The 12,029-nt window shown below is 41.2% G+C and overlaps 1 long non-coding RNA gene across 1 annotated transcript in view; it reads left to right on the forward strand.

Annotated features, from left to right (window-relative positions):
• Nucleotides 1-4,098, forward strand: part of Gm52738 — a 90,372-nt gene extending 86,274 nt beyond the window's left edge. The window contains exon 3 of the long non-coding RNA XR_003955411.1: nucleotides 3,106-4,098. This is a non-coding gene — a long non-coding RNA (predicted gene, 52738). The remainder of the gene's footprint in view (nucleotides 1-3,105) is intronic.
• Nucleotides 4,099-12,029: the final 7,931 nt, after the last annotated feature.

The raw sequence follows: 12,029 nt of genomic DNA on the forward strand, positions 1-12,029 counted from the left end.
GTTAGTCTTAACCTCTTTTCTGCCTGTGAAATTAATAATCAAATCCTGTCCATTGGATTTGATAAATGTCTGCCACATTAAATCTTCCTTCTTTATTCCACGTGCCAATGAAAGCACAGCCTCTACTGATTCTATCCACTCTACTGCCATCAAAAGTGTCTTGGAAAAAAAAGACTGTAATCTTTTTTTAAAAAGTAACTCAGTAGATTAACACTTACTTGAAAATGTTGATCACCATTATTACTACTAGTATTGTATATTTTTGTGTCTGAATATCTGTTGCATGTATGTAGGTATCTACAGTACTCAGAAGAGAGCATAGGATCACCTGAGCAAGAGTTATAGGAGGTTGTACATCACTTAATATGGGATCAAAATTCTGGTCCTTTATACACAAAGCAAGGCACCTTCCATGAAGAAAAATAGCACCTTCTACATTCCAGCATCCATTTGCACTTCTTCTAGTTTTAAGGGGTCTTGTTTTGTCTTGTTTTGTTTTGTTTTTTTGTGTTCTTCATTAGTAGAGATCTAACCCAGAGCCTTGGGTTAGCTAGTCAAGTGTTCTACCATTGAGCTAAACCACTACCCCCAACCCATAGCACTTTGTATGTAACAGGCCCCTTGGCATAGTATATCTGATTATTATGTGGACCACAAGTGTGAATTATCTAGTAGGATACAAATGCTATGAGAGCAAGATCTATTTTTAAAATGTTTTTGTTTTATCACTGCTGAACTCCTAGTTTAAAACTGCATTTAAAAAATATATAGAGATGGATAAAGTAGATAAGAACTATGTAAAGTGTCTGTCTTCAGAATGGCAAGGATCAAAGGATTGCAATATAAAAAGTTGATAGAATGACATGAAAAATAGTGAAAATAATAGAGATCCCCAAATGAAAGACATTGGTCAACAAAAACTTTTCATAATGTATCCTTCCCGGAAGTGTCCTGTTCTCTCTCACAGGCTGCCTTGACAGTGAGCTTATAATATCTCTGAAAATCCTTGACACTCCTTTCTTCCAAAGGTGGAGCCCAATTCCCATTCCTTGAATGTGAATCAGACTGGAGACTTCCATGCCTCTAATAAATCAAAGCGATGCTCACAGCTTCCAAGGTTAAGTTGTTGAGCCGACAGCTCTGCCGTTCTCCCTTCTCTTTTTGATGGTTTGTGCTGAGAGGACTCTCAGGCAACCTTCCCAAAGGTTTGTGTGGGGAAGATCATTACCTGCACAGCTTTTCCGCCATCTGGATGCGGTGCCCTGAAAAGCAACTTCTTTCCAGTCAAGCCTTCAAGTGACTGCAGCTTTGGTAACTTGGTAAAAGAATCTTCATGAGAAATGCAGAGTTCGAATTGCCCAGTAAGGATGCTTCAGAACTCCATGTGCACAGAAATACTGACATGGTTGAGTTCTAACCTACAAAATCCAGAAGTAGCTTGTTGTGGGGTCATAGATAAACAACACATCCTGTGCTGTGAATGACTGTCCCCTTTACTATTCATAATCCCTCAACTGTTCTGCATCATTCTTTATTTCCTCTAGTTTGAATCAGTGTCCCTCTTGCCATTTCATCTCTCCATATTGCTTGCTGTCATTGATTCTTTTAGAAAAATGTATTCATTACTTATTCTTAACTACATTATTGGGCAAGATGAGTGGTTCAGATCTTTAAAAAAAATAGTTTCACTCCACAAATATATCCAACTTTCTTGTAAAAATAAAAGAACTATGATTGTTCTTTTGGTAGTCTGGAATTAAAAGTATGGTTGCTGGATTGGGCTAGCTGGATAAGAATCCAGACCACCTGTAACTGGTCCAGATCACTTTATACTTGACTTTGGATAAGTTACTACTCAAAGCTTATGTTATTCTGCTTACACAATGGACTTAACAGTGATTCTGTCTCATGTGATCATTTGTCAATGGTGTGAAAGATCTGGGAGAAACTGTCTCAAGGAGGCAAGGTTGATTTTGGTTATGGTTTCACACCATGGTCACCGGCCTTATTGCTTTTCAGCCTGTGACAAGGCAGAGCATCAGGAGAGAAGGACACTATGGGACAGAGTTGCTCATCTCATGGCCACAAGGAAGGAGGAAGTGAGGAAAGTGCTGGAGACACAATACATCTTTCCAGACCATGTTCCTAGTGGCCTACACACTCCAGCTAAGCTCTACCATCTGTCTTTTTCACAAGCTTCCAATTACATCACCCTACTAATCCATCCATGGATTAATCTATTGAGAGGTCAGAGCCTCCCAGATCTAAATGCATATCAAAGCCAGCTGGCAACCCAACCCATGAACGTCCTCCAATGATCTTCTTTTATTTTTTTCCTGCATTCAAGGGCTTCTACTGCCTTCCAGGGATGCTATTGAGTTATCAAGCCATCAGTGGATTAATCCACAGATTAGGTCAGAGCTTGAGAGGACCATCACCTCTTAGGGACTAGATCTTCCAGTTGGGGAGCAACATATAAGCCTTTTGGGAGATACTTCATAGTCAAACCCTAAATAGGCTTTAGGGAATCCTGATCCTACTGTCAGTGATAGAGTCAACAGATATTTATTTAGCAACTATTATGCACTGGAAACCGCTATTTTTAACTCATCTACTGAATACATATTAAACATTGATGTGTCAGTTGTTCTTCAAGGTTTCTAGGTCACGTTTGTGAGCAGTACAAGATCTTCTGGTCCTTATATGCCTTTCATTTTCATGAAAAAAGGTGGGGGAAATGTCATTCATCTTATACATTAAGTTTTCTATAACACATAAGGAGTGGGAGAAGCTTTGAAAAAGAAAGAAAGAAAGGAAGAAAGAAAGGAAGAAAGAAAGGAAGGAAGGAAGGAAGGAAGGAAGGAAGGAAGGAAGGAAGGAAGGAAGGAAGGAAGGAAGATTAGAGCAAGGGAAATGGGCTCAGGAATGCCAGGACTAGTTTCTTTATGGTATCTCCATGGTATTTTACAGTTTGGTATGTTTCTTATTTAAAAGTGAGACATTCACAGAGAAAGGAGTTAATTTTAGTGATAAGCCAGTACAGGGCCTTCTTTACTACGTAGTGAGAAATACAGACACAAATAAAATAAATATTTTTCCTTTCAGATAGTGATAAATGCCATCAAGAGCAAGGGCAGCATGGAACTCAAGGGCCAGACCCAGGCTGGCTGTGTCCTTCTGGGAAGGCAGGCCAGTGCAGTACCAGCTGTGGCCACCCCTATAGCACATATATACCTGCTAAGCATGCTCACAACAGCCTGTCTGAGACCAGGAGAGGAAGATCTCTGTATCTGATAGCAGCCATTCCAACTTAGCTCTTCAGAAGACACATTTGTAATCTTGTGGTCATACTCCTGATGGTGTAAAAGGGTGATGATTGTAATTTACACATGGACTCCAGACTTCTGCACAAGATGGAGAAAAGCTTTGAGAAACGGGCCCCAGCCCGGCAGTGCATGCTGTCATCGAAAGGGAAGCAGCCTGCGATCACATTTGCTCACCGTGCAAGCAGAATTTCTCATGGATCTGATTTGATTTTAAAATGAGCACTATTAAAAGGCAATGAGTGTGTTTCCTAACGTAGGTTTTAATTTCGCTATGAATAAATGCAGTATGGCTCTGTCTGATGTTGACGGGGTGAGCTGGGTTGTAAAATGTTTGTTTCAGTACAGTTGCAGACAGAAGGAGTCTGGGGAGTTTACACACCCTTAAAAGGGATGCAGACAAGGAAGTATTCAGAGCAGAGCCACAAAAGGTGATTAAAGGACCTGGGAAGCAAGGGAAACCAAAATTATTAGGCCTGCAGAAAGGCCTGCGTGTGGCAGGAACTGTTCAGAGCACAGGCACACTGCTTTAGACCAAACCAGGGAGAGTAGGCTTCAATGAGAACAGGGTGGTTTAGGACCCAAAAAACAGTTTCCTCCCTGGATTCTAGAAGCTGGTTCTCTTCCATGGGATCTCTAGGGAAGAGACCTGCTGGTCAGGTATAGCTTGTTTTAGTTTCAGTCTGCTCCTTCCGAGGGTGTGTAGCTCTCTCTGTCTCTTTCCGTGCTGGTAGCTGGCAAAGAGAGAGCACACAGCCACCTGAAGGCAGCCTTAAGCCGGAGAAATCTAATCTTAGTGGAACGTATTGAATTTCCAATTAGGATGCTCATTTGTTCTTTGTGTCACATATTTAGGGCCCTGGACTAATTGGAGTATTGTCAGTGGAGCCCTGCCTGGAGACAGGAGGGTAGTCAAGGGACACCACTCCAGAGTACCAACTGAAGCGTGGGTTCAAGCAAGACGTTTTAATAGAGGTTGAAACGTTTATAGATGATCTGTAATAGTCTCCACTTCATAAGTGGTATGCGTGGAAATTCTCTGTTTATACAAAATGTAATGTGTAATGTCATTCTATAGACATAGTGCTGTGAATGAATAATGTATTTATGTAAAATATAGGTATTAAATAGGATTATGTGTATATTATATGTGCTGAATAGTATTATGAGTGTATAATACATATAAAATAAGGTTGTATGTCTATAATATGTGTTAATCAGGGTTATAGATATATAATCCATATGTATTAAATAGGGTATATGTATATAAATAGGGTTATATGGGTATATGTAGTTATAAAGAGGTATATGAAAGGTGGTCATACAAATGTCAATGCTGCTTACATAAAGAAGGCGAATTTCATGTAACCTTTACTGTCCTTTGTAACACCACATAGTTCTTGAATTTTTTATGAGATTATATCATCCATACAATCAGAACAATAACATGATACAGAAAATAACACAACCAGCTATGTCTTAGGTTATGACTCAAAGACTCAAAGTGAACTAGTTTCTCAGGATTCAAACCCAAACCTCACGTGATCAAATGGGACTTGGTTCCATAACCTGAACAACGCCAAAGAGCCAAAGAGCGAGTGCTCTCACCGGGGAACAAATGATATGAGTGGAACTAGAAAACGTAGGCTTGAGACAAAATAATCAAGCCAGTGACAGAAAGTGAGAGGCCCTTGGGAGTCCTGTGAGGAGGGTTAAGGAGTGTCCTGGGTGACGGGACTCCAGGCTGCAGAACTGATGTCTCCAGGAAAGGGGAAAGCATCGCTGTCAGAAGACCCAGTGTTCGAAGCTCCCAGAAGGAGGAATATATAGTTGGCTCGGGTGGCAAGGGTCTGCTTGAGTCCTCATTTGTGTTTGGAATCTGTTTTCTTCAGTTGTGGGGCTAAAATGGAAGTTATTTGAAGATGACAGACATTCCTGGATTTTGTTTTTAAAAAGTCCAGCTTATTGTGATGGTATCAGAAGGACAGTGGGAACAGTGGGAAAGCCACTTTTCCTAGACTATGGGGCTACAGGTTAGATCTTGAGGCCAGCAACACCAGCTTCTTACACTGGCATAGTGTTCCCAGAGGGGGAAAGACAGCACAAGGCAAGGACTTTGCTGACACTAAAGTCTTGGCAGAAATTAGAGGCTAAATAGGAGATTCCCACATCTGTGCAGAAAGCAGAGGCCCTCTAACCCACTGAAAAAAGCATGGAGAAAGATGGGCACACCCTTGTGGGCATATTCCCTCGATTGAGTCCACTAGCTTCTGAGACCTCAGCTCTTCCAGCTACCAAATAAATGGGTGTGTTCATTCCCTCCAGTACTGAAAGTTATTGAATGCCTTATATTGGGATTGCTGGAAGCAGTAATTCATTTTCTCTGGCCAAGGAAATACCTGTGGTATGGAAACTCCATTTTAAAAGCTGAGACTCTGTCCTTTTCAGTAGGAGACATGGCAATCGCACATGCTTTTTGAGTCTTCCTAGCAGGGAGGACAGTATCTGATCAGAGGTGCATTGTTCTTTCCTTGCAAAATCAGCTGGGACAGGGAAGACTACAGTGTAAATTTCCCTCACAACACTAGCAAGCAGCCACCCCCACAGTCTGTCTCTTTACCATGCTCCTCATTTCTATGGATTCTTGTTTGGCTCCAGAGAGAGAGAGAGAGAGAGAGAGAGAGAAAGAAAGAGAGAGAGAGAGAGAGAGAGAGAGAGAGAGAGAGAGAGAGAGAGAGAGAGAGAGAGATCATGTGCAGAGAGAAAAGAAAATCGCTTCCTGGACCTGAATATTTAGTGATGAACTCAACCTTCAAAGAGGGGTGAGAAATATGATTCTGTTTGGAAGGGAAAAATAAATGTCTTCCAAATCTATGTGGAAATGGAGACCCGAGGAAGTGCGGTTTGCATCTGTCCTTAACGCGGCTCTGGAAGGATGGAGACAGAGGCAGTAAATGATATATCAGATGTGGCGCTCTGCTTAGAAATTGCAATTCTAAATGTCATATGCTGTGAGCTTCTCTCGCTCCCCCCATAATTCAAGACAATTCACAAGAGATAGCTTCTTTTCTCTGCCATAATAATATTCTCTAGCTTGTATTCCAAGTAAACAACACTGGTTACTGCTTTAAGCAATACCTTCTCCATTTCCCCATACCACTTAAATCAACAAGCCCTTTGTCTGATGTGAGGCCTGAGCCCCCAGCCTTGTATTTCACCACAAACAGTTTTCTCTCCTGCAGCTTGTATTCCTTATCTTCACTGCTAAGGAACCGGTCAGCACCACCCTGCTTGTACCTTAGCTTTTCAGTATGCTAGATAAAAGGTTTTGTACCTTTTTTAAACGGAATTATCTTTTTTAATGTTTATCATGAACTGCTTTTCTATCCCCTAGACTGGTGATTTTATATTTTCGTGTGTGTGTGTGTGTGTGTGTGTGTGTTTTCCCCTTTAGTAACCTTTACAGACTCCAGTCTAGCCATCTCCTGCCTAAATGAGAAAATTGGCATTCATATCACTCAGCAAGGTTGGCTTTGGAACCTGGCAAAGATGAAAAAGACAAATCAGCGTATAAGTAACGTAGAGGGAATTAGAAGGGCTATAGTGAATGTGTTTCTTCACTGAAAAGAGCCCATCTGCACATGTGGAACCAGGAAGTGACTATTCACAGACACCAAGGAAAATGCTGCCTGAGGTGTTTCTCCTGAAGATTTCCTACCGGTGATGAAGGACCGAGGAAAAGTGTGCCATTGCTGTAGATGACCACGTGGGCGTGCTCGTCAATGCTGCAGGTTTGAGAAAGGAGAAGATACTGTCTATTGGAAGCAGAGCTTGCTCAAGGAGGAAGAAAATGTCCAGGAAGACAAATAAATAGGATATATATGACCAAAGCCTCATGGGACTTGAAGCATAGTCATTTCTTCACAGCCCTCTAGACACATAGAATTCTTTTTCCCTCAAAAAATTCAGCCATGTGATGTGTCCTTCGAACTAGGAAATAAGAACCTTATGACGGTAATGTTCCCAAATCAGCAAAGATGACATGGTGTAATGAACTGGCCTATCTTTAGACAGGATCATTCTCTGGGGTGTATGTACGCTGAGGAAACAGAACATTTGTAGATTCAAATAGTATACTTAAGGTTTGTCTTTAAAACAAGACTTGAAAACTGAAGAAAGAGTCTTGATACGTTTGGAGATCACACACAATCTGGATTAGACACGTGCCTTTTGCACCAAACCGTGGGCTCCTTGAATAGGCAGCTTTGTATCGGGTGCCGCGACAAAGGCTCCTCACTTGTTTGACTCTCTGCAATCTTCCTACAGAGGAACAACCCCAAGAGTCTGTTAAGCTAGGGATGAGTAGGGAACATGCTGTCATCCTTGGGCCTGGGAAACTCATCACCAGAACCTAAGCTCTGGTATTCTCAGACCTGGGCGAGCTGTGTGAGAGGCAGGAGATGGGGAAGGAGGAAGGCCTGAGAGGCCGTGTCAAATGACTTGCTAATATTCTCATGTTTCATTCTGTCGCAGCACCCCTTCTGCTTTCATGGACTCCCAGCCTCTGGTACCAGATGCTGCTGTGCCACTGTATAAGGTCCTAGGAGGCTTCCTACAGTGAGCTATGTCTCCAATACAAATTTTATGGTAAGAATGATGACTAATAGCAAGCCTTTAGGTTTATAAGGTATGCTTCTCCTCTGTCTCTCTCTCTCTCTGTCTCTCTGTCTCTCTCTCTCTCTGTCTCTCTCTCTCTCTCCCCCGAAATTGTTTCATTTATTCCCACAGGTCTAGAAGCATAAGGAGGGCATAGCACCTTTATTTTATAGATTGCCATATGCAAACTTTGATTTCCTTCCTTCCTTCCTTCCTTCCTTCCTTCCTTCCTTCCTTCCTTCCTTCCTTCCTTCCTTCCTTCCTTCTTTCTTTCTTTCTCTCTCTCTCTCTCTTTTCTTTCTTTCTGTCTTTCTTTCTTTCTTTCTTTCTCTCTCTCTTTCTCTCTCCCTCCCTCCCTCCCTCCCTCCCTTCCTTCCTTCCTTCCTTCCTTCTTTCTCTCTCTCTCTCTTTCTTTATTTCTTCCTTCCTTCCTTTCTTCCTTCCTCTCTTTCTCTTTCTCTTTCTCTTTCTCTTTCTCTTTCTCTTTCTCTTTCTCTTTCTCTTTCTCTTTCTCTCTTTCTCTCTTCCTTTCTCCCTTTCTCTCTTTCTCTCTTTCTCTCTTTTTCTCTTTTCTCCCAGTACCCATTTCTGTGTGGAACTGGGTTATGTATTACATGGAGAGCTATACTGAGTGATTTTGAGGTCATTTGTGTGCCCAGATAACTTTGCTTCAGTGATCTTTTTGCCCCTTCTCATCAGTAAAAGATTGAAGTTTCAGAGAAGTCAAGTGGCTCCCTTAGCAGGTTTTGTAGATCAGTTGGTATAGTGTGCTCCTCACACAACCAAGAAGACAGATGTCCAAGTAAGCAGCCACTATCAAGCACCACACATCAGAAGCTGTGCTAAGAAAAAAGACAAGCATTGGCTTTGTTAATGATTTAATAACTCTGTAAACTGTGCTTTCAGGATCTGTAATGTACACCACATAGTGATTGAGGCAGAAAGAAGGGAAGTGGCTTTCACATCACAGTGGAGTCACGCTAGATTCTATCTTCAATAATTCCTCTTTGACCCTGAGGATGCTGCTTGATCTCTGTAGAAGTGGGAATGAAGGCCTGGCCAGGTGGCTCAGGGGCTAAAGTCCTTGCCATATACGCACAGGACCTGAGTTTGAACACATAACATCCATGGAAAAAAACTAGCTGGATTGAAAACAACTAAGTTCAGTAAGTGACCCAACTTGAAAATAAGGTAGCAAGAAATCAAGGAAGACACAACATTGACCTTTAGTGTCCACATGCATGCCTGCACAGGTCTACATTCACTCACATAAGCAGGCACATGCAACACACACACACATACACACACACAAACACACACACACACACACACACACACACACACACACACACCCCACATACCCCAGGCTGGGACTGAGGGTATACTTTATGAATATAATAATGTTTGTATGGTGCTTAGAGTTGGGTCTTGCGTACACAGGCTACTAATGATATCTACAGTGGGAATTCATATTATTGTTCTGTTCCAAAGAGAATTTCTATCTAGGCTAGAAGCAGCAACGGTTAAACTAGGTCCCCAGAGGACATTCTGTGGTTTAGTTCTAACAGTCTGGCTCCTTATGCAGATGATGGCTCTCAATATCCAACAAACCAAAGATAGAGTCTGTCTGCTTTTCATTCTTCCAAATAACACATACCTCCTAGTTAACATCTTATGGCTTAAATGTGTTTTTGTTTCTTCAATATAAAAGTTATTTATTTCCTTAAAAATAACATAGAAATTCTTCTAGTCATGGAAGTTGTCTATCTTCAAATTAGTAGAAGTGCTTTCCCTTGCTATGGAGTTTCAAAATTGTACTTCATCTAACCCCAGCCACCTGATTTTTCTTTGTAGACTTTTAGCAATTTGGGCTTCTTTCCTTATCTCAGCCAACCTCACATGATGCTGTGCTATTTTTTAAGAACACAGAATAACCACCTACCCACAGAGCCTCAGTCCTGCTCCAGCTAAACTTGTCAACTATCTTAAGTTCTTTCTAAACAAGAAAGTTTTCAAATATTTTATATTTCTTTTGAAATCTTGAAGCTTATTGAAGTGAAGTCCAGTTGTTGCCCATTATGGTGAAACAAGAGTTTTGTGGTATTGTGTGTATTGAATTAAAATGTTAGTATACACTTATTAGTGTAGGTAATTTAGAAGTACTTGTTGAATTAGTACCAATAAAACCAAATCAAGGGAAATCAAGATTTATTCTTTGGAGAAAATCTCTTTCTATATTACACACACACACACACACACACACACACACACACACACACTCACACACACACACACGCTCATGTGCACATACTAAGGACAAACATCCATGAGATGACATTTGAAGCCAAGGCTGTCATGTTCATTTTAGACAACATTTTCTAAGACATGCCATTATGGTAGAGCTCTCTGTAAGCTAAACAAAAGCTACTGGTAAGTCCCTATTCTTGAAGAGTGATCAATAAGGGGCTCGTCCACATCCTAGTGCAACTAAAGAAGGGGGCAACTAAAGAAGGGGACAACTAAAGAAGGGGACAACTAGGAAGGGGACAACTCTTTGGCTGTCTAAACATTATTTTCCTGTGTGCTTGTTATTTTTGACAAACTTTTTTATTTTTACTATTTATTTTTATCCTTTGAGATTACAATATAATTACATCATTTCCCCTTCCCCCTTTCTCCTCTGAAAATTTCCCATATACCCTCCCTTGCTCTTCTTCAAACCCATAGCCTCCTTTTCATTAATTATTATAGGCATATATATGCATATACATGTATGTTTATATACATATAAATTGCTCAGTTTGGTCTTCTTTCTTGATTTTCTTGTGTTTTTGAAGTTGTATCTTGGGTATTCTAGGTTTCTGGGCTAATATCCTCTTATCAGTGAGTGCATATCAAGTGACTTCTTTTGTGATTGGGTTACTTCACTAAGGATGATATCCTCCAGATACATCCATTTGCCCAAGAATTTCATAAATTCATTGTTTTTAATAGCTGAGTAGTACTCCATTGTGTAAATGTACCACATTTTCTGTATCCATTCCTCTGTTGAGGGACATCTGGGTTCTTTCCAGCTTCTGGATATTATAAATAGGGCTGCTATGAACATAGTGGAGCATGTGTCCTTATTACCAGTTGGAACATCTTCTGGGTATATGCCCAGGAGAGGTACTTCATTCCTCCCTAGAATAGGGAATAAAATATCCATGGAAGGAGTTGCAGAGACAAAGTTTGGAGCTAAGACGAAAAGATGGACCATCCAGAGACTGCTCCACCAGGGGGTTCATCCCATAATCAGCCACCAAACCCAGACACTATTGCATATGCCAGCAAGATTTTGCTGAAAGGAACCTGATATAGCTATCTCCTGTGAGGCTTTGCCAGTGCCTGGCAAATACAGAATTGGATGCTCACATTCATCTATAGGGTGGAACACAAGGCCCCCAATGTAGGAGCTAGAGAAAGTACCCAAGAGCTGAAGGGGTCTGTAACCCTATAGGAGGAACAACAATATGAACTAATCAGTACCCCCAGAGCTCGTGTCTCTAGCTGCATAGGTAGCAGAAGATGGCCTAGTCGGCCATCATTGGGAAGAGAGGTCCCTTGGTCTAGCAAACTTTATATGCCCCCAGCACAGAGGAAAACCAGGCCAAGAAGTGGGAATGAGTGGGTATGGAAGCAGGGTGGGGGGAGGGTATAGGGGACTTTTGAGATAGCACTTGAAATGTAAATTAAGAAAATATCTAATAAAAAATTGTTCAATTTGTATAATGTTACTTGTATGTATGTCTTAATTTGGTGATAGCAAAAATTGTACTCAAACTCCTGCTACTATATACAAATAAAACTTCTCATTTAATATATTTATTGCATCAAAAGACACAGGGAAGACTTCTCCTTACGTCCAAAAGCTCCAGCTCCCTCCCCTTATGCGTCTGTGTGCTCTGGAAGATTTTGACATCGGCCTGATGTTTGTGGAGTAGGAGTTCAGAACCACAGGTTTTTACCGGCTGTGGATCTGGCAAGTATGTAGGCCTCTTGATTTCTCAG

Source organism: Mus musculus, chromosome 4 (genome assembly GCF_000001635.26).
Source record: "Mus musculus strain C57BL/6J chromosome 4, GRCm38.p6 C57BL/6J".
NCBI lineage: Eukaryota > Metazoa > Chordata > Mammalia > Rodentia > Muridae > Mus > Mus musculus.